Source organism: Colius striatus, chromosome 2 (genome assembly GCF_028858725.1).
Source record: "Colius striatus isolate bColStr4 chromosome 2, bColStr4.1.hap1, whole genome shotgun sequence".
Classification (NCBI taxonomy): Eukaryota; Metazoa; Chordata; class Aves; order Coliiformes; family Coliidae; genus Colius; species Colius striatus.
The window spans coordinates 110,479,388-110,503,962 of record NC_084760.1 but is presented as its reverse complement, the minus strand read 5'-3'; positions in this window follow the sequence as shown (position 1 = coordinate 110,503,962).

Sequence of the window (24,575 nt, the reverse complement as noted above, 5' to 3'; positions counted from 1 at the left end):
GTTTTTTTTTGCTTTGCTTTCCCCTTTGTATTATGTGGAAGTAGTTTCCTATGACTTTGAAGCATGTTGGTTGGGCTTTTTTCCAGGGAAGTAGGAATCATGAAAGTGCCAGTTTTAAAAGTGAAGGAAAAAGCTAGGGGAAAAAGTAATGCATTGCAGGAGAAGGAGAGTCACTGAGAGAGTGATAGTGACTATGGTAGAGACATGGTGTGAGACAGAACAAGGTTAGTGCTGGATCCAAATCCACTGGGACTACTGGGGATTGGGACATTGTGCCTGGAGAAACTGGGGGCAAGCAAGTCCTGAAAGAGGAAAGCGAAGAAAGCAAAGCAAGCCAAGCAGCAGAGAGATTCTCTGGGTGAGTGAGCAATTAGACCAGGAAACAAACACAACCTAGACAGACTAATTACTTAAAAGCTATTTTTGAAGTAGAGTTTCTCCCTTGTGTGGGACACCTCCCTCCATCATGGTTCCTTCCAAAGTTGTGGCTGCCTTGGCTCAGTTCTTGTGATACTCTTGTGTCTAGTGGAAGGCTGGATATGTCCAAGGTTTCTTGAAGTAGTACTGCTTTGAGTCTTATCTATCAGAATTATCAACAAAAAAGTATTCCTGGGTTTTTGTTCCTGTCCTTGGGGTTTTAAAAAGAATGAGACTGCTTATTGGTGGAATGTGCCTCATATAGATGTGCTGGAAGAAACCAGCATCCTGGCCTTAGGCAGGTGTGGAAAATCCAGCTGTCTACCTGACTGGTCATGTTAAGCAGAGGTTCTGGTTTTCTAGACCTTCCCCAATCTTTCTCATATCCCCTGGGCAAAGCATGGGAGTGAAATCAAAGCAGATGTATGACTGGAGAGTCAAGAAAGGAAAGCAATAAGAGGGATATACTCTGATATCTACTTCAGACACCATGCCAAGGTAGGGAATCCCTGAATAGAGTGCCTGAACTGTGAAATTTGCCTCTCCTTATTGGTCTTGTCTTGCCCAGGATTCCTCAGGGGCTCAGGTGAGCAGAATACCAGGGTTACTAGGGAGTGGAGGCTGTGTGAGTTCTCTTTGTCACTGCACTATCTTAAAGTAAAACCCTGCTTAAACGTCTTTAGTGGGGACAGAATCTTTCTACTCAGGGTTACAGGAGTCCTTCAGTGATGGGACAGGCTCTCGTCCCAACTTCTTTCACCTTGATGGGTCCTTGAAAGCCCAAACATGTCTGAGTGAAGTCTGAGTGACAATACCTAGGTTCTTAAGGTGGCTCTTGTTACAGTGATGATTTCTTCTGTCAATCTCATACCCTGATATCCTCTGCTGACTGTCAGAAATTGAGGACTTTGTACAGGGTTCCAGGTGCTGGGAAGCTGAAAATACTCTATGGAAAATTGTGTACACGTTCTTTCTCCTTTACCCTCACTCTTTTTACACTTGAGAGCTTCCTTACATTTTTTCTTTATCTCTTTTCCTTGTCCTCTTATATTTAGACAAGCATCACTTACACCCTTGTCCATAAGGAGATTTTCCATGTGCTGCTGTTTCCCCTCTCAGTAGGCAGTTACTTATCAGAGAGGAATGGTGGTCCTGGCTTCCCTTTGTTCCCCAAATACACCCTCCTGTCACCATTTGCAATAAGCAGAAACCTCTTAGAGGGAGTGGGTACGGTTGTTAGCTGTGTTTGCTGTCATTAGTAGAAGCTGTTCTTGAATGGAGAGACATTTCCACAGATATTTGGTTGACTACATTGCAAGACTTTACAGCATCTTCTTTAAAGAGCAATGCATTTAGTTTTACAATACTGCCTTGAGATGTGAGGCATTCCTTAAGTCTGTATTTGATTTTGAAGGGTTTTTTCCTGCTGTTTAGCTACTTTGCCCATTTGCTTAGGAAAGAAATTACAGCTGTAGCATGTTTGCCATTTCTTGTATAGCCCTGTGAGGTTTTCAGTTCTGTTTGAGGAGGATACAGCATAAAAGTACTTCATGTTGGGAGGTCCACGAGGAAGGCATGTTTGTAATTTAATCCAGGGGCCAGGAGGAGAGTGTGCCACTCAGTGAACTCATGCTGAGCCAGAAAACATTCACTTGTTACTTGTGGTCATACAAAGACTGGCAGCCAAAGCATGGAAGGTTTAGGAAGCTGTACTCAGGATGGGAAAACATTCTAAGCTATCATCTGTAAAGGGGGCTTCAAGACTCTGAAATCCCACCCAACCCTGGCACATTTGTGGAGGCAAACTCTTTCTGTTTGACCTTGGATGCTCAGATATCCCTAGGTTTTGCAGTTTCTCTCTATGTAGAAGTGGTGAAGCACTTTTGTTTTTTTTAGAGTCTTTTCCTTAGCATGCGTAAATTGTCAAAAGCAATCTAGGAAAAAGAGGCGGTTTTCATTTAAGCCACACGTCTCTGCAGACCTCCTTTGTTCCATGCCCACGTGCTGCCTGCCAAATGCCACCTGTCAATATCTACAGTGTCCTTGGGCATCAGCTATGTGCTGAACTGTGGCCCTTGATGTGTCAGGGATGAGTGCTCTTTGGTATACTTTGGAAAGCTTGCTTGGACAGTCACATGCCTCATCTCCATGCATGAGCTTCTTTATTCACACTATCTGCTGTAAACTGGGTTTTTAACAGTAAATAAACCAAGGACATGAATTCTGATTATAACAGTATTTTTAACTACTTGACTACCCTAAGGACATGCCCATGAGTGGATTTATCAAGCAAGCTACCCAGAGAAGATGTCTACTAACTTTTGCAATGTGCTTTACAAAGGCAATTAAATCAGGAGAACATCTATTATGGAGCAGAAGGGTAAACGTAATCTTTTATGCAGGTTTTCAACATTTCTAGATATCTAGTGTCTTTTATTCCCCAAAGCATAACATGAGACCTTTTCAGAGTAGAAAATTCTGTTTAATATGTTTCACAATGTATTTGAAGTCCAGCACAGAAACTTCTTCCTTGTGTTCAGCTCTGACTAAATCTGCCTTGGTTTCTCAGGAGAAATGCTTGCTAGGAAGGAGAGCGCTGTGAGATCTCCTTTGATGTACTGATGAAATCGTTGCAGTGTTTTGTATTCCAGCAGGCATGCCACTGTGCTTTATTTATATTTTTAATCCAACACCATTTTATACGTATCAAAAGTGGCAATGAAATTAATATACGGTATATAAATGCATTACAGAAAAAGAACTCTGGCAGCTGCTTTAGAGAAGTGATTAAAATTTAAAAGGCAATTTGCCAGTAGGAGAAAACAAAATAAACTCATTATTTACCATGGCTACATCCCTAATGGAGTGTGGAAATTATTTTATTAATGTTTTTGGTATTTCAGAGAGTGGGGTTTTTTTCTTGACAACTACAAAAGGTCTGCTTCTTTACAGGAAAGATCATTGCTCCAAAAGTTAACACTTTCTGTGGCAAATCCAGTTGCTCTGGCAACTGCTTTCCATCCAATAGATAATCTTCAAGAAATAATCATCTCCCTCCATTTTGGGCAAACATACTTATAAGCCAACTTGGTTTACTCCTCTAGATGCTTGTGGCATTTCTTCTAGAAAGAAATCTGTGCAGAGATGTTGGTCTCCAAGGTCAAGAGCTTTGCAGAAAGGGTACAGGAAAGATCTTTGCTTTAGATGGTCCTTGGATTTTTCAAAGTCTGGGAATTGCCAGTATTGCTGCAGAAAAGAGGAAGATCTTTTCCAAAGTGCTGGTGGAAAAGGCACAGAGATGGGGCATAAAACTGTTTGCAAAGCATCTAGATCTGTGACTTGGCCTTTCTCAGCCAGACCTTAGTTGTCCTTCAGTCATTTTCTTACCAGGCTCAAAGCTAGGTTTTCCCTGTGCATTTCTTGTAAGGATATTGTCTATAAGTCTCACTCCATGAACCCGGGAATTTTGCTGAAACCACTAATCTCTGTATTTCAGAGATTTTTGGGAGACTTACAAAACTTTAATTAGTTGCCCAGAGCAAGCTCTGTTAACCTAAGTTCACCCTTTTAAATCAAATGAAGTGGAGACTACCCCACACTCTAGGCGATAAAGATCATCTGGCACTTCAAACAGCAGGGAGAAGTTGTACCCCTGAGAGCTGTGACCACCTGTCAATTTTCATGCTTTTTTCTAAACTGACTTAACAGAAAGGGAAATAGCAGCAATTTTGCTCAAATAAATAGCCTTTGGGTTTTGTTAGTTGGATAGCAAAGAAATAAAGACTTGAGAGGTGTTAATTGGTTTTGTTGAGATGCCTGTTGACTGAGCAATTAGGATGTCATTGCAAGAGGATGCTTGTAGAAAGTGGTTATTGGGCTGGACTGCTTTGATGTAGAGACTTTGGAGCCTTTCACTTGTTAAGGTAACTGTTGCCTGAATAAGGTAAGTAGAAATGTTGAAACAGTGGAAGATGGTGCCTTGAATAGCCCTTGGGATATACATCTGCTGCACGTTAAACGTGCATGAATGAGAAGAATCTCACTCCATTTTGGCTGTCTGTTTTACTTAGTGCAGGAGACCGACTACAAAAGAGATATCAAGACCTTGTGTTGTAAGAACAGTTCTTTAATCTTGCTAATCAAAGGATATTAGTGATGCCTTCTGCTTTTGCATAGGACTCAATTTTAGTAGAGCGAGACCCACAACGGTAGCCAGGTCTTATCTCCTCAAGCTAATCTGTCAGCAAAGGTATCTTATCAATTAGATACTCCCTTAGTCTGTTCTAGCATCTAGGTTTGTTCCTTCAAGGCCTGAAATCAATTACATTCAGGCTTAACCTTAGCCTAGGCAACTTTCTCTGACAGACCTTGAAAGTACAAAACTCCAGAGGCTGACCTTTACTTTTTCTAACAGTTTGGATACAAAGTTGCAGTAAGGTACAGTTGTGGGTACTTCTGAGGAATTTAAACTGGTACATTTCTTTCTGCTTTAAAATCATGCTGTGAGCTGAGGAAGTAAAAAAATACTTGGCCAACTCAGTGGCATCATATAGTGAAACAGTGTAATCTGAATAAACAAATCTGCTGCTTGCTATGCCTTGCTGTAGGTAGTTTGGCTTTGTCCCCTTGGTCTGGGGTTCCTGCAGGGAGACTCTGTGCCCATCTATCTGAGACAGAAACCTGTCACAGTTCTTTACAGCTATAGCAACCTGGGGAGTATCGTAGTTAGTCCACTTTACTACTGGGACACTAGGAGTATCTTGCTAGCCTTCTCATATCTCTGCACCAAATAGGTCTGGAGTGCCAGCTGTTGGAGATGCCCAATGTCCTTTTGTCCTCAGGTCTGAATGAGGGAAACTGCCAGATGATGTCTCTAAGGGAACTGCTGCTCAGCGTGGTAGGTTCAGGAAGGTGCTGCACACTGTGATCTAGTCTTGTGTAGGGCTGAAAGGCCTTGCCAGGTTTGACACCTTTTAGGAGTAAAACATAGCAGCTTTTGAATTGGAGTCACTGGTAATTTTTTTAGTGGATTTTTTTTGTATTGGCTTGTTTCTTTCTTTCAGTTGGTTGGTTTGCTTTGGTGGTTAGTTGTTGTTGGGGAGCAGCAGGGGAGAGATTCTGATAAAACCTGCTCAGCCCAGTAGTTCCTTGCTCATGCCTATGCCTTGCTGTAACATGCAGGAGAATTTGACAAGCCTTCTGAGCAATCTCACCTGCTCTCAGTATTAATAACCCCTCTTTTCGACGATGGGACTATCATGTGCCTCTGAGCAGTCCATGTTCTTTACCAATGTGCCTCTCATGTATAGGTATGAAATAAAGAGGTATTGTTTCACAGCTAGGAAGATTAGACCACTTTTGGGTCTGTGTCCTCAAGTGCTCAGGATCACCTTTTTCACCTCTGCAAGGCTGACTTTCACCGGCAAAACTAGGAGACAGCAGAGTGATTTTGGACAGTGGTTGAATTCGTAGGTACCTCCTGATGACAAGAGCTTAATGATAAGGTCTGTGAGGGAACTCTTGCAGGGTGCCTGTTTTCCTTGACCCATGACTGCCCTGGCCATACCATCAGAGCCACTTGAAACTCTGAGAAGCTAAAATATGCTAAATATGGTTTTGTCAGATAGGAATCTCTTCCAAGCAGAGATTACCCAGAGGGTGAGCTGCTCAGGGCAAATTAACATCACAGAAATAATAAAGCAAGTTTCAACCTGTTTCTATTCAGACTAATAATGGAAAGGGAAGCAGTATTACATAGTAATGGGCTTCCTTGCCGTTGTTTTCTGAAACTGCACTTCATTAAATGTTGACCTTTCTCCTGTTCCTAAATAGTAAACTATAATAGTAGTGATATAAAAGCACTTCAATATTTTACAGGAGCTAAGACTGCTTGCTATCTATAATTACAGTCAGTACTTGGACTGGAGAGAGATGCCCTAATTTTCTTAATGTTTCATGCATGGAAAAACAATCAGGTTTTTCCTGTATTTCATATAGAGCCAGACAATGTAATTAGAATGTGCTTTTCCAAATTATTACCAGGCCCTGGCCAAAGTAGCACTGAAGTAAAACCTTCTCAGTATTAAATGTCAGTTCTTGTTGCAAGCTACTTGTGCAAGCCTCTATCCCAAATCCCATTTAGCTTTGGGACCCCTAGTTCCACATTCATTGACCATAAATTTTGATTAAATTCTGCCTGGAAAGCAATGAGCCTGGGAGCTCTCTGTGCCCTGACGTGTGCCAGATGTGTGGTGTGTCATCTCCTGCATCCCTGGGGTCCTGCTGGGAAAGGGAAACTGGATGCCTGAGATTTTGGATGGGGAGAGATAGACCAACTTTGCCTAGCTAATGAATTACAGGTAGAATGGAGGAGAGCAAGGGAAAAGACATAAGTGGCAAGAATCTCTATTCCCCCATGGGTTGTCTTGTTGGTCCTTGGGAACCAAGTGTCAGGACCATGACAGCTCAGGCTGCAATCTTGAAAGCAAGTCTAGCTTGGTCACGTGTATATGGAGGACCAGCACCAAAGTGCTGCAGTCCGTGTCTTTGGGATAGGGATGAGAGATTCCACCAAGATCATGTGGAAGTCAGCAGGAAATTTTGATACTGAAAGGACAAATAAATGAGGTGGAAAGCATTTTCTGACTGATGCTGCTTGGATGAAGGAAGTTGAAACAAAGGTGCTGTGGGCTGTAACTGTCCCTCTTTCTTAGTTCTAGCTCCAGAAGTCCCAAAAGAAATGTTCTATATTAGTTTTACCTCCAAAAGAAATGTAGGTAACATCATTCCCAGGCCTTTTCCAAGCAGTCTGGGCAGATCTGTTCCTTGGCTTTCCCAGAGAGACTCCCAACCTACAAAAGCAGTGCTTGTCATAAACCATGTGCTTTTGGTTTTGTACTACAGAGAAACTACATCTACAGATAACTGTCCTCTGTTGATATCACCTTATCTCCTCTCTGAAGGCTGGCAGATACATGTATGTTCAAGGCATCCTCTATCTTTGTGCTTAAGTTTGTTTCCAACTAATGCAGCCCAAATTTGGGTGATAGAGTCCAAGGTAGTGAGGTATGAATGTGGCCACACTGATCTATTCTGCACAGCTGGCTAGAAAGATGTGACATCTTCTATAGCCTGTGGGCTGCCAGGACACCAAAAGATCTGCCACTTGGACCACTTGTCTTTGTGTGACAGTGCAAAACAATCTTACACTTGCATGGAAAAGACATGCTTGCAGATGGGTATTGTGCCAAAATACATGAAACTTGCCTTCAAGGAGAGCAAACGCAACACCATGAGTTTGTTCAATGCTGTGATTACTATGTCCCCATGACACTGGTTGGGTAGTCAAATGAAGAAAGATGATTTATGCACAGCTGATCCTATAACTGCAAGCACTGCCAAAATACCTACAGCACTGCTGAATTCTTGCTATAAGTCTAATTTGGTTAACATGCCTGAGCACAAGCCAGAGCAGAGATGTCCTTATCGCTCACTGACTGATGTGCATGGTCACCTTAACACACTCTTGTGTTACTGCTGGTTACCACTGTGCATCTGCAGTGTAGCCTATCTAGATATATTACCAGCTTGTTGGAATTAAACTACAGTTGATGGGAAAACTTTGGTGGTAAGCAAAGATCAGGAGTTGACCTGAGAAAAAATGATTTCACTGTCTTGCCAGACATGTATTAGCCATATGTGTGTGAAGGTTAATGGAGCTAAAGCATGGGTAGCCCAGACACTGGTGATCGTGGGCCCTCTGTTGTGTAGTCTGTCACAGTTAAGATGCTGTAGGCATGAGTTTTGCACTGTTGAATGTGTGTGCTTGTTGTTACTGGAGCAGCCAGAGGTTCATGGTGTGCTGGCAAGGAGGACAGGCAAAGAAACTGCATACTGTCCATGAGCCTTTAACAAAATCTTGGCAGCTCCATTCCCTGTGCTGGCAGCTCTGAATGTTAAGGAAGAGGCTGAAAGAGGAAATGCTACCCTGCTATCTGAAGGAGAAGCTTTGCAGAGAGAGAGAGCATCTCTGGCAGGGATCTGGGCATGGGCAAGGAAAGCCCATTCCATGTAAGCTGTGGCTCCTCAGCAGGTCTGATCTGCAGCTGCTGTGGTTTTGCCCACAAGGCCTTTTGCTATATCCTTCTCTTTCACAGGAATGAATGGCTACACCTCAGCATTATTAAATAACAGGGCCATCCTACATACAGCTCCTTATGCTCTTTGCACACAGCAGATGTGTAGCTTTATGCAATGCAGGTGGGTGCTTGGCTATGGCTGGGATGAGGACCAGAGTGCTGAGCTCCTCCAGGACTAGCCACTCAATCCTCCCCATATACTACTCTCCTGCCCCCTTTTCAAAAAAGCACAATGGCTTTATCCCCTCTGGGCAGACCCTCTTATCTCCTGATCATGCTTAAGAGACATTTCCTGGCCAGTAAACATAGCCATTTGTTTCCAGTCTTCTTCCAAGTGAACACAGGGCTTTTTGGGGCCTGGTTCCAGGAGAGATTTCCCTTGGCTCTCGCAACTCTCTGCCTGCCACCATTTTCTGAACAGCAGTTGAGTTAAGCACAGACTCCAGCCCAAATGTTATTGGAGGGAGTGCATCTCTGTGTGGGCCATAACAAATCTCACAGGGTTCTGTGGTTCCCTTCGCTGTAGATCCAGCAGCGATCACCACTGCTACCTGTGGACTGCCTCTCCTTGTTAGTTGGATTATCCTCTGGTTATAGTTTATACTCTACCTATTTCCATCTAAAATACTGCATGTTAATTTTAGACTTTCATGCTTTAGAGGCTGGTGGAAGTTTCTGTCTTCATGGGAGCTGAATATACAGCTAGAAAAGTAGTATCAATTGGATCTTAGTAACTTTTGCTTTGTGTTTCTTTAGTTGCTGGGGTTTTGTTTGTTTGGGAGATTTGTTGTTGTTTGTTTATTTATCAACTATGTCAGGAAAGTGTCACATCCTAGAGATGAGTCTTTCTCCAGAGAGAAGGTATTGAAGGTCTTTGTAGCTTGCTCAGGATGCTGTGCCCCAGTGTATTTGTAGTTTGAAGTGGTGCTCGGAGCCTCACAGAGGAAGTGTCCCAAGAAACACAACGGCAGAACTGTGAGATAAGAAAAAAAATGTTTTAAAACCCCTCAAATTTCTCAGCTGTCAGAGAAATTGCTGCAGTTTGAACAAGATGACTCCACCAGCTTAGACAGGGAGAGGAACTCACCAACTGCATGTTCTGGTAAGAATTCTCACACGTAGAAGGGAAAAAACTGCAGCAAGCATGTCCTGGTGTTACAACTTGGCTGTAGTGCCATTAGCACCAGAGCAAATCCAAGTAGCAATAGAGCAGGGAAAAAGTAAAGAGAGAGGGGAAAAAAAATCAAAGCTCTTAATCCAATATCTCTCTATACTGTTTAAAGTAGAGCCTAATAGCCTCTAGATTAAATTATCCTAGAGAAACACTGTTGTCTAATGACTTACCTGGCATTCTGAGAGAGATGATAATGCCAGTTTTGTCAGCCTCCCTCATGTGAAATGTTGCATACCTGTCTGCTTTCATCTTCCTTGGCAGCCAGGTCATATTTGACAATTCCTTCTCTAGAGCAATGTACCTACATTTTCTGTCTCTTTAGAAACGAGTGTATGATGTTTCTGCTGTGTTAAATAGAAGCATCGTCTCTCTCATAACCCTTAGCTCCACTTTCTTCTTTTTCTATAACAAAAGACTTTATTAGAGCTGAAATATGTAATTTTACAAACTCCTACACAGCCACAAAGCACATAAATGTCCATTATATCAGATTTACACAGCAAAGCCACAAACCAGTTAGGTGAAACAAAGACTTAGATCAAGATGAGGAAAGAGCCAGTTCTGTCCTGAGGGATGCCAGGGCAGTGTGCTTTGAACCAGAGCACAAAGTTGTTTGTTTTTATCCACCTTGGTTGCATAGTCACTGCTAGGAAAACATGGTCAGCTGGAAAAATCCTTCCCCTTTGTAGCTGTTTGTGTGTGCCTTGGATGCTGGTGGTCTGGGGATGCGCGTCTTGCAGTGGCCAGGCCCCACTGAACAGAGGATGAAAAACTACTGGGTAAGACCACCAAAGATGCCTTCTAATGGGGAGAGATGCTCCAAAAACAAGTGATGCTGTTGTGTGAACCACTTTTCCAGAAGACTGATCCTCTGATCATAGAATCATCATAGAATGGTAGGGGTTGGAAGGGATCTTTAGAGATCATCTAGTCCAACCCCCCTGAAAAAGCCTCAGGGCTATATTTCTGTTCTGGGTGGGGGCCTCAGGCCCAGCCTTGCTGTGGGGCTGGGAAGGTTCCTCACACTTGTTAGAAGGAGTTGTTAGCTACTGTTTCCTAGGACCGTGGGCAAAAGGGCTTTTTGTGTGTAGACCTCCTAAATCAGAGAACCATAGAATGGTAGGGATTGGTAGGGATTGGAAGGGACCTTTAGAGATCATCTAGTCCAACCCCTGCTAAAGCAGGTCCCACCTAGATTAGGTCACACAGGAACATGTCCAGGTGGGTCTTGAAGACCTCCAAGGAAGGAGACTCCACACTCTCCCTGGGCAGCCTGTGCCAGGGCTCCCTCACCTCCCAGGGAGATAGTTTTTCCTAATGTTTAAATGGAACTTTTTGTGTTCCAGCTTCATCCCATTACCCCTTGTCCTGTCAGTAGATACAGTAGGAAAAAAGTGATGCCCCAACCTCCTGGCATAAACCATTCAGATATTTGTAAACATTAATGAGATTCCCCCCTCAGTCTCCTCTTCTCTAGACTAAACAGCCACAGTTCCCACAGCCTTTCCTCAAGAAATATCAGAGCACTTCTTAAATGAAAAGGTTTGATGGGAAGGGGATATGTTCATAGAGAATTTTGTTACCTTAAGGACAGACATCTGAGAGATGTCTGTCATTTACACACAAGTATTTGTGTTAGCTACTGGTGCTGGAGCGGGAAGCAATCTGTGCCAGTGCAAAGGCTGCGTTTAGCCTAGCCAAAGTCACTTTGATTTGTAGAAAAGACTAGATTTCATCCTGAGAGTCTTCCTACTTCCCACCTCCTCATTTCAGTTACTGAGACAAAGAATTAGTTATTTGAACAACTCTTTTTTTTCTTTGCAGTTTGGCTTGTGATCTTGCTGTTGTATTCGGCTTCCCTTTTTCGTGCCTTGCTTCACATTTAATTCGAAGCAAAAGCGAATTTTATGCTTATTTAAGTGTCTAGGACACCCTTCCAGAGAAAAGGTACACCTGTGGGTAAGATTAACCTTCCTTCAAATTCATTACAGGAATTGATAAAGAATCTCAAGTATTCTTCTGAAACAGACAAACCAGAATTTTCTTCTAGTTACTTCAAGAAAAAACCCCACTCTGAGCAAGTGTTCCTTTAAGATTTTTTTTCTTGTTCTTGGAAGAGGTTTTGTACAAATGTGAAAATTAATTAGGATGCAGAATGTAGGATCTTGTTTATGTGAACATATTTGTTGAAAGTTTATGAGGGCTGAATATTGCAGTAATTGATGCGTGCTTTTATTTCAGTTTCTCGTGGATGCCATCTGGTCCAGTGAAGTTGCTCTGTTCTTTTATATGGTGTGGTGTGGTGGGTATTTTTTTTTTCTCTCTTATGATTTTGTCCTTACTGTTGTTGGGAGGGGGAGGGAGTGGGAGAGAGGGAAGTGTAGACAAGTTGGAGGAAGGATGAAACATCTGTGAAAGCACAAGTGCGGGATCACTCCTGATGAATTCAGTTTGTATACGTGCTTTACATCAGGGACTGGCAGCCTGTGACTGCAAGGATGGATACATCTCACCCAGATTTTTGAACAGCAGTCAGCTAATGGCGGGAATGAGAGGGAACATCTGCTGAGCTGTTGGTGGAAAATATGCATCTTTTTATTCCCTGCAAAAATGGACAACATTTTCATAGCTGCAAATAGCATGTGTGGTGGGGGGATTGAGTCCTTCCTGGAAGAGCTGTATCTAGACAATGCATCTACTCTGCTGAATGCACTGCCTTCTCATGCTCACCATCTCTCACCAAGCAATGCATTTGTAGGTAGTGCTATTTCTCTCTAGTCTCCTTTGTCCTGGTGTAAAGGAGGAGTAGCTCACTATCTGGAACCCAGATCAAAGGGCTCCAGGTCTTCTGTGCCCAAGGTGTTGTCTATCCATCCTGAGGACTCAAGTCCCCTTCCTGCTAGTAAGGGACTCTTCATGAGACAGACCTCATTCAGTCCAGCAGAGACCTGAGAGAAGACATGGGCAACTCAAAAACATGAGTTTATACATGGTGATCTGGATCCTGTTTCCCTGCTGTTCTTTTGCTGCCCAGCCACTGTCCTTCCCCAGCTGCCAGCCCAGGACTGTGCTCTCAGAGCAGTTCTCATCTCCTTGGTCATAGATTTGCCCCTCTGCCTTCCAGGTCCTCATCAGTGAATGTGAACTCTGTTCTCAGCTCACTCCACATGGATTGCAAAACTGGTTTCTTTTCCATAGCAGCAAATTCCTCTCCCCATTGTGGCCTCGGGGCCAGCTGTGCCAATGCAGAGACAGCCAGTAGGAGCCAGTGATCTAGGAGTGGCCACATACTAATGGCCAGGAACTACACACGTGCTGATTGTTTGACTGGCTGCCATCTCCAAGGGAGGAACCCAGGTGATAGTGACATGCCTGTCTCCCTGGGGACCTTATTGAATGTTCCTCTCTGCGGTTTGGCCAATGTTTTCTACTATACACATAGAAAACTATTTTTTTCTTTCAGATGTCTCTGTCAAATTGACTTGAGATCAGCTAATGAACCCTTAAGTGATCAGAGGGGATTGAAATGACTGTTCTTGTTATAAAGCACAAAGAGCAGCAATTCAGGCAAGGTGTAAATGATTGCAGGTTGCATACCTGATCATTATAAAGGATGTCTCCTTTCCCTATACCTATATAGTTAAGATTCCATTATGCTTTGGAGAAGGTCTTTTCTTTGCAAATGAGAAGAAAAAGGTTTCTTAACCAAGAGATGAAGATGTCATTAGAATAAATAGGCTTGTGTATGTAACGTAGCAAAAATGTATATACGTAGAAGGTAGGGTATTGCTTTGGAGAGACAAAAGCTATTTGGTAGAGCTTAAGATCTCTTTTTTGTTGACACTTCTTAGATATTAGAACCCTTTTACTTCTGACACATTTGTGTAATAAAATAAGAGGTGCTTTCAATTGACTTGGAAGAGGCAAAGCTTTCATAGATAAACCCAAGTGGAAAAGGTATAGGGACATAAATTCTACACTGAGCAGAGCTGTTTGGGAATAGTTCAGCCTTCCTGGAGGTGTGGAAATGGCAATTTCTTTATAAAGCTAATATTTCCCCCAGGATATTTCTCTTTTGCCAAAAGGAAGAAAATTAAGAGCAATAATAACATTATTTTCCACAGGCTGGACTCACTCACCAAGCAGTATCTGCCACGATGCCTTGTCTCTCATTAGAAGGGTATGATAGGATATCCTGGACTGCTATTCTGGACTTAGGACAAAACTAATTTTTAAAACATTGAAGTGATCACAAGAATAGAAATCTGTTCTTTTTGGATTTTTTTTTTGTTTGGTTTTGTTTTTTTCCCCAAGACTGAGGATCTGGAGGAAATGACTGAAGAAAGAAACAATGCTTCCCTCCCAGAAGTGATGCTGAGTCATTTCTCTGTTGGATGATGAAGTAGAAACTCAATTATGGCAGAAGATGGACTGTGATGAGGTTTATCTGGCAGCACAACTATCTTTCCTATTTGGAGAGCCAAGGTCCAAGTGCAGATTGGATTTGAAACTGGATTTTAAATCACATCTTTCTACTCAGGTGCTCCTAGTGTCTCAGTAGCCATTTTTAAGATTCATATGGTAATTTACCAGCATTCTGGTCTGGGTGAAGCAAATCTCTTTTCTCTTCTTGTTCTTGGCTGTTTGGTTGGTTTCAAAGTGTCCTGCCAAATGTAGGAAACGTGGTGTCTGCTTTAGCTGCCCAGACAACAGTACACAGGCATAGAAGAGAGCTTTATGGCTCAGATAGTGCTATCTTTTGTGTTATCTTGACCTTATATCTGTTGCAAAGGACATGAGTCAACCCTGCTGTGTGCTATAGCAGGGCCCAGGGTCATCCCAACACTCCTCTATTACGTCCTTTAATGTTGTTCTGATGAAGCCCTATGCTCAGGACTGTGGCACTTGCCAAAGTGCCTGCACAGGATGGGACTTGTTTGTGTTGCATTAATCCTTTTCTATGAAAATCTGCCCTTGGCTGTGTATCTAGCATATCTGTTGGTCTTAGTGTTCTTTTCTCGTTTGAGGAGAATCCCATGGGCTGTCTCCCATGTCCCTACCACCATGGGTTCAGCGTGGTCTTGGTTGTAGCTTCTTAACCTTTCCATAGTATTCAATATCAGAGCGAAAAGCATTCCTTTTTTTCTCACATACTTAGTCCTCCCTAACTGCTAAGGGAAAGACCACTGTAGATGCTTCTCACATGTGTTAAAGAAATACCTTCCATCGGTGTTTTGGGCTCTGCCATGGTGTCCTGTCCTTCCTATAGCCCTGCCTGATAACTGAGAGAGTGGTCTCCATGAGACATCTTTTGGAAGCATTACTCCTAGTCCTTGAAAAAAAAGATGAAAAATTAAATACTTTGACCAACTTACTTGAGAGTTTTACTGGGTTTCAGCAACAATTTCTCTGCTCAGCTTTTGCCAAATTCTCTAGCCCTTTGTTTAGTAGCCTTATGTTGACAAGTAAAATATGTATGTGGTTGCTTTGCTGAATCAAAGCACTGAAGGCTTTAATCTTTCAAATTATCGGTGATAGTTTGCTGTGTTCCTGACCCTCCAGATACCTGGAAAACAAGATGATGATTGCTTTACCTTGTGCAAAATGCTTTTCTGGTGGAGGTGTCTCTATGACACAGTGGTATGCTGGGGGTGAATTCACAACTTGGGGTTGAAGCTTATAGGAGCGTGCCTGCTGACAACTGATTTGGCTAATAACCTTGCTGTTCCTATGACAGAGGGCTGGGGCATTCAGCTAGGGACAGGGAGCCCTTTGACTGTATCAGATAAACCCAAAAGGAATCAGGAGTCAAAGCCCTTGGATGCTAACACAGCAATAAGGTCAATTTATTGACCTGTGCATGCCTTTACCTGACAGGACTCCTGAAAAGAACTGCTCCCTGGCATAAGGTAATTTCACAACACATATGTTGCTCTTTAACAGCAACTTTGGAAAGACATGGCACAGTTCTGCAGAAAGGAATACTTTGCAGTAATTCTTAAAGAGCTCTGTCTGAGAAGATTAAAAAGTAGCAATTTCCAGGCAAGGTCTGGAAATGAAAGGCAGGAGAGTTCATATCAGAAACAAAGTGTGTTTCCTGGCGAGGAGAAGGACCAGCCGCTGGTGTGAGCTCCTAGTGGGCACAACAAACTCTCCTTCTGTGAGTACATTCAACTCCAGATTCAGGACTGTTTGGGGAAGATGCTTTACACAAATGTGAGTAGCTCAGCTGAGGACAGCTGAGGGAGGATGGAGAGAGTCTGTTGGGTTCTAGGCTGCAGAAAAATACCCTGATTTTGTGTCCACAGCACCACAAAGATGGACCCCAGAAGAGCTGTATTTGAGTCGTTGCAGCTTTAGGACATTCAGTTAATTTTCACACATTTATCACTCTTCTGACCAGGAGGCAGGGATTTCATTGGATTAAGGGATTGCACTGGCAACAAACAGAGGCCCTAAAATATGCTCACTTTTCACTTTCCGTCTAGATGAGTTAGTAAAGGAAGCTGGGGGAAATGCACATCTCCCAGCGTGAGTAGTTGGGAGCTGTCATGTCAACCCCATCCTTGGGGCTGGGGGAAGATGGTGTATGGTGTCTGGAAAACTGCTCTCATCCCATGCCCTGTTCCTAACAGCTATAGAGGCAGACTCATGAGTGGGAGGAAATGGCAATTCCTCTAATGGAAAGCATCTCCTCACTCCAAGAACAGATTGCACCCATTCTGTTAACACCTGCTGGAGCCAAACAAAACCTGCTGCAGTAAGTCAGCCATTGCTGAACCTTGGGCCACATCCCAGCTTTCAGAAAGCAGCCGTTACCCATAGCAAAGAAACTCTCTGTGTGCTGCTGACTTTACTCTCTGGAGGTGCTGGCATGGCCAAAGGAACATCCCAGAAAGAACTGCTCCTGGAATTTAAGTGGTCCTGGATGAAGGAGCTCATCTTGCTCCACACTTGGAAAGATCCCTCTGGAAACTGCTTCCTCCCCAAAGCATTCTTCCTTCTGACACTGCCATGTGGCTTCTGCCCTGGAGTTAGGAAGGCTCATACCTCTACTTTGAGAGTTGGTTTTAGGGATTTTGTAGCTTGTAACTATTAGAAACACAAGTATAGCCACACTGCAATCAGCTAAATTTATCCCTTGCTTTTGAGAAAAATAATGAGCTAATTAAGCAATCTCCCCTTTGGTCATGACATTACTGTTTTACAGCATGAACCTCTTTCTGGTACGTAGGATATGTTATTTCTAGAGAAATCTGTTAAACTCAGAACACAGGCCTTGAAATCAGTAAAATAATTGGACAGGTGTGCTTGATTTTCAACAGTTAGGCCTCTTGGTCTGAGTCACCAAGAATCAGAGATGCTACAGAAGGACATCTAGGACTCTGTGTGGTTTTTTCCCTGTAACAATAATATCTGATATTTTATGAGCTTTTCTTCAAAGCTTTTCTCTCCTTTTCTTTCTTTGTCCCTCCCCCAATACAGCTTTGCAATAGCCTAGCTGCCACTGAAGAATTTCTTCACTACTTTGAATACGAAAGATTTCCAGAGGTATTGTGTTCAGCTACAATCACATCTCAATTCTTCCCACAGAGAAGACATCTGCAAAAAAAAAATCTCTAGTATCCATTAAAGAGCATTTTCTTTCCCATCTTTGGGCTACTGATTCATTGGGCTATTCTGTGAACGTTTCAGGAGGAATTCACTTGGATACATTGACGTGTATCCTCATCTCTAAGAGCTATATTTGTTTAGGGCTGTCTTACTTTCTGCCTTTTTAGGGCACAGTCACTTTTAGCTTCCTTGAGTCCTGTTTGAAAATTATGTTGGATGTTTAGAGAAGCTGTAGTACTTGGTGAGGTGCTGAGTTATCCAGTCTTGTAAGGTTTCAAGATTTAGCTAGACAAAACCATGACAGACTTGATCCAGCGTTGGCAGTGGTTGACTCCAAAGGTAAGGTAGGTCTAGAGGCGTCCAGATGCCCCTTCCAACACAGGTACAGACAAAATGTTACATGGCATCAGCTGTGCAAATTTAAGGGTGGATGCCAGCATCCAACTCAGTGGTTGTTCTGCTGCCTTCATCAGATGTACATTGGAAAACAAATTGCAAAGCGTTGTTTCTTATCCTCCTCAGCATCTACAGCCTACAAAGGCTTTTGAAGATGCTTATAGGACCAGCTGCTAAGTCCACCTCAGACAAGATATCCAGACTATTGGTTTTTTGCATGTGCCATTCAACAGAGAATCAAAACGGTAAAATCTGGGGTTTTGACAGCATCTATCAGTTGCTGGGTGAAACAATTTCCCTTTCAAGTTAGCACAAACTCCTTTCCTTACTGTTCATCCTTAGGCTGTCCAGCATGCATCTTTGGAGTTACAGATAACAGCTATATGCTTTGTAGCAGCCAGGAGAGACAATGGCTGGATTAAATGCTCTGCAGTGCTGGTCATAGAGACTCTAATAAGCATCACACATTGCAGCTACTGCAACTAAGAAACAAACATTAAAAACTAAATCTTAGTGAAGAAAAAGGTGCCAGAACATACACTGATATTTTTAACTTACAGCTTCTCAAACTTTCTCACTAGAAGGACCACCTCTCCTTACTTTTGTCTTTCTCCTAGTTTGGGTTTGCTTGTTTAATGAATATCTGATGACTTTTAGTCTTCTTGGGATACCCGTTCAATGACTTACAGGCCAGCAGAGAGGCACAAGTGTGTCTGTGGGAGCACTGGCAGCAGAGGAGCTCAAATCTCAAATCCATCTAAATATAAGAAAAAACTATTTCCCTGTTGAAGTGAGGGAGCCCTGGCACAGGCTGCCCAGAGGGGTTGTGGAGTCTCCTTCCTTGGAGGTCTTCAAGACCCACCTGGGCATGTTCCTATGTGACCTGTTCTAGGTGAACTTGCTTCTGCAGGGGGGTTGGACTAGATGATCTCTAAAGGTCCCTTCCAACCCCTACCATTCTATGATTCTATGAAATCTGTAACCTCCTTTCTGACATCTTTTTTTTAATTCAGTTTATGGTTGGGAATCAAGCATATATTGAAATGTCTTAAAATATTAATATAGCATAAGCGAGAACTGAGTAGGTGGGGATTCAATTTTTCCAATGCCAGCAACTAAAATAAAACAGATTAACGCTAAGGATTTGTCAGAAAAATGTCAACTTTTCTGTGTTTTAGTGCATAAAAAAAGGAGATATGGAAGAAAGATTCTCTCTTCCTTGGTGCCCGACAGCAAGCTTGTCAGACTGTTTAAGGGCTGCTCACCTTCTTGGGAAAAAAAAGTCTTCTGCAGTACTACTTTATTGGTTTTCATTTAAAGATAAAATTTGGGTCATTTCCTACATTTATTTTCTCTTACATTGATCTTACATGATAGGATGCTGAAGTAAATGCACTATTATACACAGACTACACTCGTGCCTGCAGTCTGAACTTCTCAGTTACTGGTAGAGAATGGGACTCTGGCCAAAAAAAAAAAAGGGTCTTGTAGGGCACAGAAAAAGGGACATAGCTCAGAGTAGTGGTAGAGGAGACTGCTTTGTGTTGGCATTAAGCAAGTTTATGAGCAGTGGTCCTGAGTAGACTAACAAGTCCAGAGAGCTTGTCAGGCTCAACAGCTTGAAATTTGGTGGCAGTTGCTTAGAAGTGATGTTTGAGAGGGTCAGTATTGGGGCTGATACTATTTAACAGCTTGGGACAAAACAGGACAAAATGTGCACTAAAGCACTAAGGCATGACAATACCCAACTGAGAGGTGCAAATGATATGCTGGAGGACAGGACTACCATGCAGAGAGACCTGGATGGGTTGGAATTTGGCTGGTAGGAACTTCTGGGAGTTTGCCAAGTCCTGCAGCTGGAACCCGAATACCCCAGGAAGCAGGATAAACCAGGGCTAACGAGTTAGAAAGCAGCTTTGCAGAGGAGATGAGGATCCTGATCTACAAGTTGCACACTGGCAAGGTCACACCTGAATGCTGTGCTCAGCATTGAGCTGCCTAGTACATGACCAGCATTGATGTACTGGGTAAGAGGCCACTGAAGTAGTCAAGGCTGGAGCACTCACTGTGGGAGGTGAGGTGGAGGACTCTGAGCTTGTTCTCCCTGGAGAGGGGAGGCTCCTGGTGCCACCAACTACATAATGAGTGAGTACTGAGTAAAAAAAATCTGAACACTTTTTTGAAGGTACACAGAAAGAATATGAAGCCATGGGCACACTGTGCAACTGGGGAACTTGTATTAGGTGCTAGATGGTCTTGAGTTGCTTTTGTTGTAGCCACAGCAGAGTGGTAGAGAGCAGCCTGCTCAAAGTAGCAGATGAGAGTTTGAACTCCTAGTTCAGTGTGGGCTTTCCCACAGTATTTGAGCTGCCATGAGCAAATGGCTCAATCTCTGTGCCTTGAGTTCCCGTTCCAGGAGTGGGCTGGTGGAACAGCAATTGTTGCCTCTGCATTTTGTGAGGCTGCTGTAAGACAGACCAAGAATGCAAGAGGAAGATGAGCATCTCTTCTGATTCACAATGATGGCTAGACATTCTTGTGAAATGCACCACATCTTGGGCCTGCCTCCTGAAAAGCACTAGTGGCTTTCCCTCCTGTCACACTGAGCAAGAGTGCTTTTGGCAGCCCAGTAGCCAGGTGATCAAAGTATATTGCTGCTTTTTGCTCTCTAATCTGCCACTGAGGTTACTTGGGTTTAGGATCACAGCTTCTCAGGTAAATTGTGTGCAATACTTGTCTTCCACAGGAACAGATGAGTCCTGGGAAACCTGACATTAATGAAATCCTGCCAAGGTTTCTGGCACTAAAGGTTTCAAGACTTCTGGCACTAAAAAAACTTCAGGATTTCAGTGAGCTCCTTTTCAATCAGTGTAAAATAGGGAAAATCTTATTTCATAAATACAGAACTGTGCACAATAGAAGGGGAGTGAGAATAACAATATTTTAATATAACATTTACAGAGCAGTAATATTCCTGTCACTCTAAAAATGCCTCACAAATTTTGTAAGTTAGAGGGACACTAATATTGAGATCCAGCCCCTTGGCAAACAGAGGGGAAGTGGGAAAGCCATAGACTCTAGCTCAGGCCAATTTTATAAAATGCCAAATAAAAGCCTTCTGTAAATGTAATAACAGCTACTTCACGCCGTGAACGTGAAAGTGCAGGAGTTGGATCCTGGCTTGGGCTGTGATGGGAAGACAGATTTTCAGGATTATCCCAGTGTGGGAAGGTACACAAACAAATTGCTGGAGATCAGGGTTAAAGTAAGGAAGTTGGCTCCTGTGTGCTGTAGTCTTGTGAGGTGTATACCGCATAGCTTTCCTGCAGGACAGCTGGTGGGTGGAAACTCATTGAACTGCTAAGACCTGTTGTCCCCCTGTACTCGGTGCTGGTGAGGCCACACCTCAAATACCGTGTTCAGCTTTGGGCCTCTCACTACAAGACAGACAATGAGGTGCTGGAGTGTGTCCAGAGATGGGCAATAAAGCTGGTGAAGAGTCTGGAGTGTAAGTTTGATGAGCAGAGGGAACTAGGGTTATTTAGCTTGGAGGAGGCTGAGGGGAAACATGATCACTCTCTACAACTACCTGACATGAGACTGTAGTGAGGTGGGGGTCAGTCTGTTCTCCCCAGCAGGGAGTGATAGGACAAGAGGAAATGGCCTCAAATTGTGCCAGGAAAGGTTTAGATTGGAGATTGAGAGTAATTTATTCACTGAGAGGGTTGTGAGACACTGTCCCAGGCTGCCCAGGGAGATGGTGGAGTCCCTATCCCTGGAGATATTGCAAAGCCATGTAGCTGAGGTGCTGAGAGACATGATTTAGTGATGGGCTTGGCAGTGTAAAATGAGTGATTGGATTTGATGATCATAAGGGTCTTTTCCAACCCAAACAATTCTTTAATTTTATGACCTGACTCTGGGATCAGCCTTGGCAGCATGAGGTTGGTGGAAACCCCTCTATAAGAGCCACTGGGGAAGCGGGGCAATGGGAGCATATACTGTGCCCAGATGTTGTGGCTTGATCCCAGCCAGCAAAGAGCACCACACAACCACTCGCTCCCTCCCTCCTCTCCCTCTCACTGAGGTGGGGAGGAGAATTAGGGGGGAAAAAAATAAGACACATGGGTTGAGATAAGAGCAGTTGAACAACTAAAATGAAATAAAATATAATAAAACAACAATAATAAAATATATAGTGGTGATAATAGTAAATAAAGTAGAAGTAAAACCCAAGGTAAAATGCCCAAGTGATGCCCAGTGCAATGGGAATCAAAAAATTTCCATGCATTTTTTGTCATGTCTTTAAATGTTTTGATTTCTTGATAACTGTTATTTTCAAAATAGCTTTTCTCTTTACCTTCCTTCTTTCTTTCCTTTCCCTCCAGTTTCTTTTCCATTTATTTTCCCCTCCTGCACTAGTAAAAGGAAAATAAGGGAACACCACTTCCTGGTGAATTCTTTTTCAAACACCTTCCATTTATGATTGCTTGTCAACTGATGGTTGTCCACCATCTCATCCTGTTTCTGCCTTTATTTCTTGTTATATGATAAATATTTGTCGTGAGTCAGCTGAGGCAGTACAGGCAGGCAGGGCTTTCAAAAGTGATAGGTCCTAGTCTTTGGTTTAGTAAGAAACAAAAAGCATTCAAAGTCTGGAGAGCTAGTGCCATGATAAATAACGAGAGAATTCCCTCTGCACAGGGAGTTGAAAACACCATATGTCACCTCCCTGTATTTGTCCTAGTGTTTATTTCTTTAGGTTTGGGTTTGGGTTTTTTCCAACAGATGGAAAGGCTTGTAGAATTACTAGGTAATTGAATTAATGGGAGATTGTCAGCTTGTTTATACAATGAGTCTAACGAAGCATATCTCACCTCATGTGTTTCCTGTATAAAAGAAAATTGAAAAGATATGGAGGAGACAACAATGCACAAACCTGCATCCTGTAATGCTGGGGTCAAAATTAGAGATCTTTCATTTGGAAGTGGCTTAATGGGAAACTCCAGCCTATAGTCTACAACCCATGAAGCAAGTTTTTATATGTGATAGAAACAGCTTCTTCAGGTCATACTGCTAATGGAAAGTCCTCTTCACTAGGCATGGCACAAATTGTGAACACTGTAATAAGGCAGTGAAATGAGAGAAGAAAAGCAGGTGGCCTGGATATCAGGAGGGACTTGTACAAATGTGCATGACCTGTGGTTCAAAATTGAGCTTCCATTTGGAAGTGGCTTAGTGGGAAACTCCAGTCTATAGCCAGCACTATCATTCTGCAAAACAATGGGGCAAGTAAAGTTTAAAAAAACCCAACCAGTCAGCTTTAAATGTGATGAAACTGCCTCAAGATCTGCAAATTTTCTTTTTAAGATGAAGGAGAAGGTGCAGTTCAGTGTGGGAACTCCTTTTCCCAAAATTGGTATGATTTCCACAGCTTAGCAAAGTCACCTGAGCAGTTTCTACTGCTCATTTCTCCCATTGTCATTGGCAGCACAGTTTGTTCCCCCGACCTTTTCCACGTGGCAGATCTGCAGGTCATACCTACTTCATGTCCTCTGCAGGTGAATGGATGCACATCTGATCTCTGTGCTAGTTACTTCTGAAAACCAGGGGATGGAGGAATCCCACACTAGTAGTGGAGAAATGGCCTTAATACTCAGCACATTAATGCACAGGATGCCTTAGAGTCATGTGCTCTGTGAGCTCAGCTATAGCAGCCCTCAGAGACTCTGATGGCAAGGTAGTTATCTACCCAAATAGTGCTGTCTCCATTGGCAAGTTGGCCATCAATGTCACTTTTGTTTTTTTCTTCTCAGACCTCTGGCAGAGATTATTTGTGAGATGGGATGATTAGAAGACAATAGTTCTTATTTATTAATGCATCTAATCTCCTCTGGCACTTAGTGTCTGAATCAAGGGTGTCTCTGCCAGGCCAGTCCATCTCTTTGGGGAAAGCAGGTTTCAGCTGGCCTGTTCTTCTGCTTCCAGCATCATACTTGTCCTTGCACATCTGCTCCAGAGATGGCTGGTACAGGCTCTGCCCCGTGCTTATAGCTCTCTTTCTGACAAAGTATGTCCATCTTTTCTTCCCATTTGTAATGATTTGGTTCTTCTGTAGCTGCTTCAGAGTTAACTGGGTTTGGTACCAGAGGCTATAGACTCAAATGACAATGCCTTTGGACACTGGAGTTAGTTTCAAAAGAACCTTTTCAAAAGGTAGATTGTTTGAGACAAAATAATTGCCAAAAAAGTTTGGAACTGAAATGAATGGAATTGCTGTTTCAATTTTACTCTTGAAAGTTATCAACATCTGACATATTTCTGCTGAATGTTACAAGATGGATGATCCTGGGCTAAGGTTTTCTCTTTTCATTATTCTGTCTCTCCACAAGCTTTTACAATATTCTCAACTTCAAAAAAATCAGAGATCAGAAGAAAAAACAATTTAGCTGCTTTCTGCCTCTGACAAAGAAAACAGCAAGCAAATAAGCAAACAAAACCCCTTCAGACCTGAAGATGAGGGAAAATGAGGAAAACATGTAAGGTTATGAGTTGCTCATAACCTTAATGAGCGTGGTGTCACAATTCCAGTGTGCCTTTCTTTATGTCAGCATTGAGTGCTTCTGCTGTGCTTAGTCTCAGCACCTACATGTAATTCTACAGGTTTCTCTTGGTGTTGGCTTATGCAGTGCATGGTGAAGTACCTGGTTATCTCTACCCTTAATCTTTTCTGCTCCTGTGGAGCCCAAACGTGGGAGTAGCTATTGATTCTTGAAAGGATTTTACAGAGAAGGTGGTTGTGATGAACACTATGACAAGGAATAACAGACAGAAAC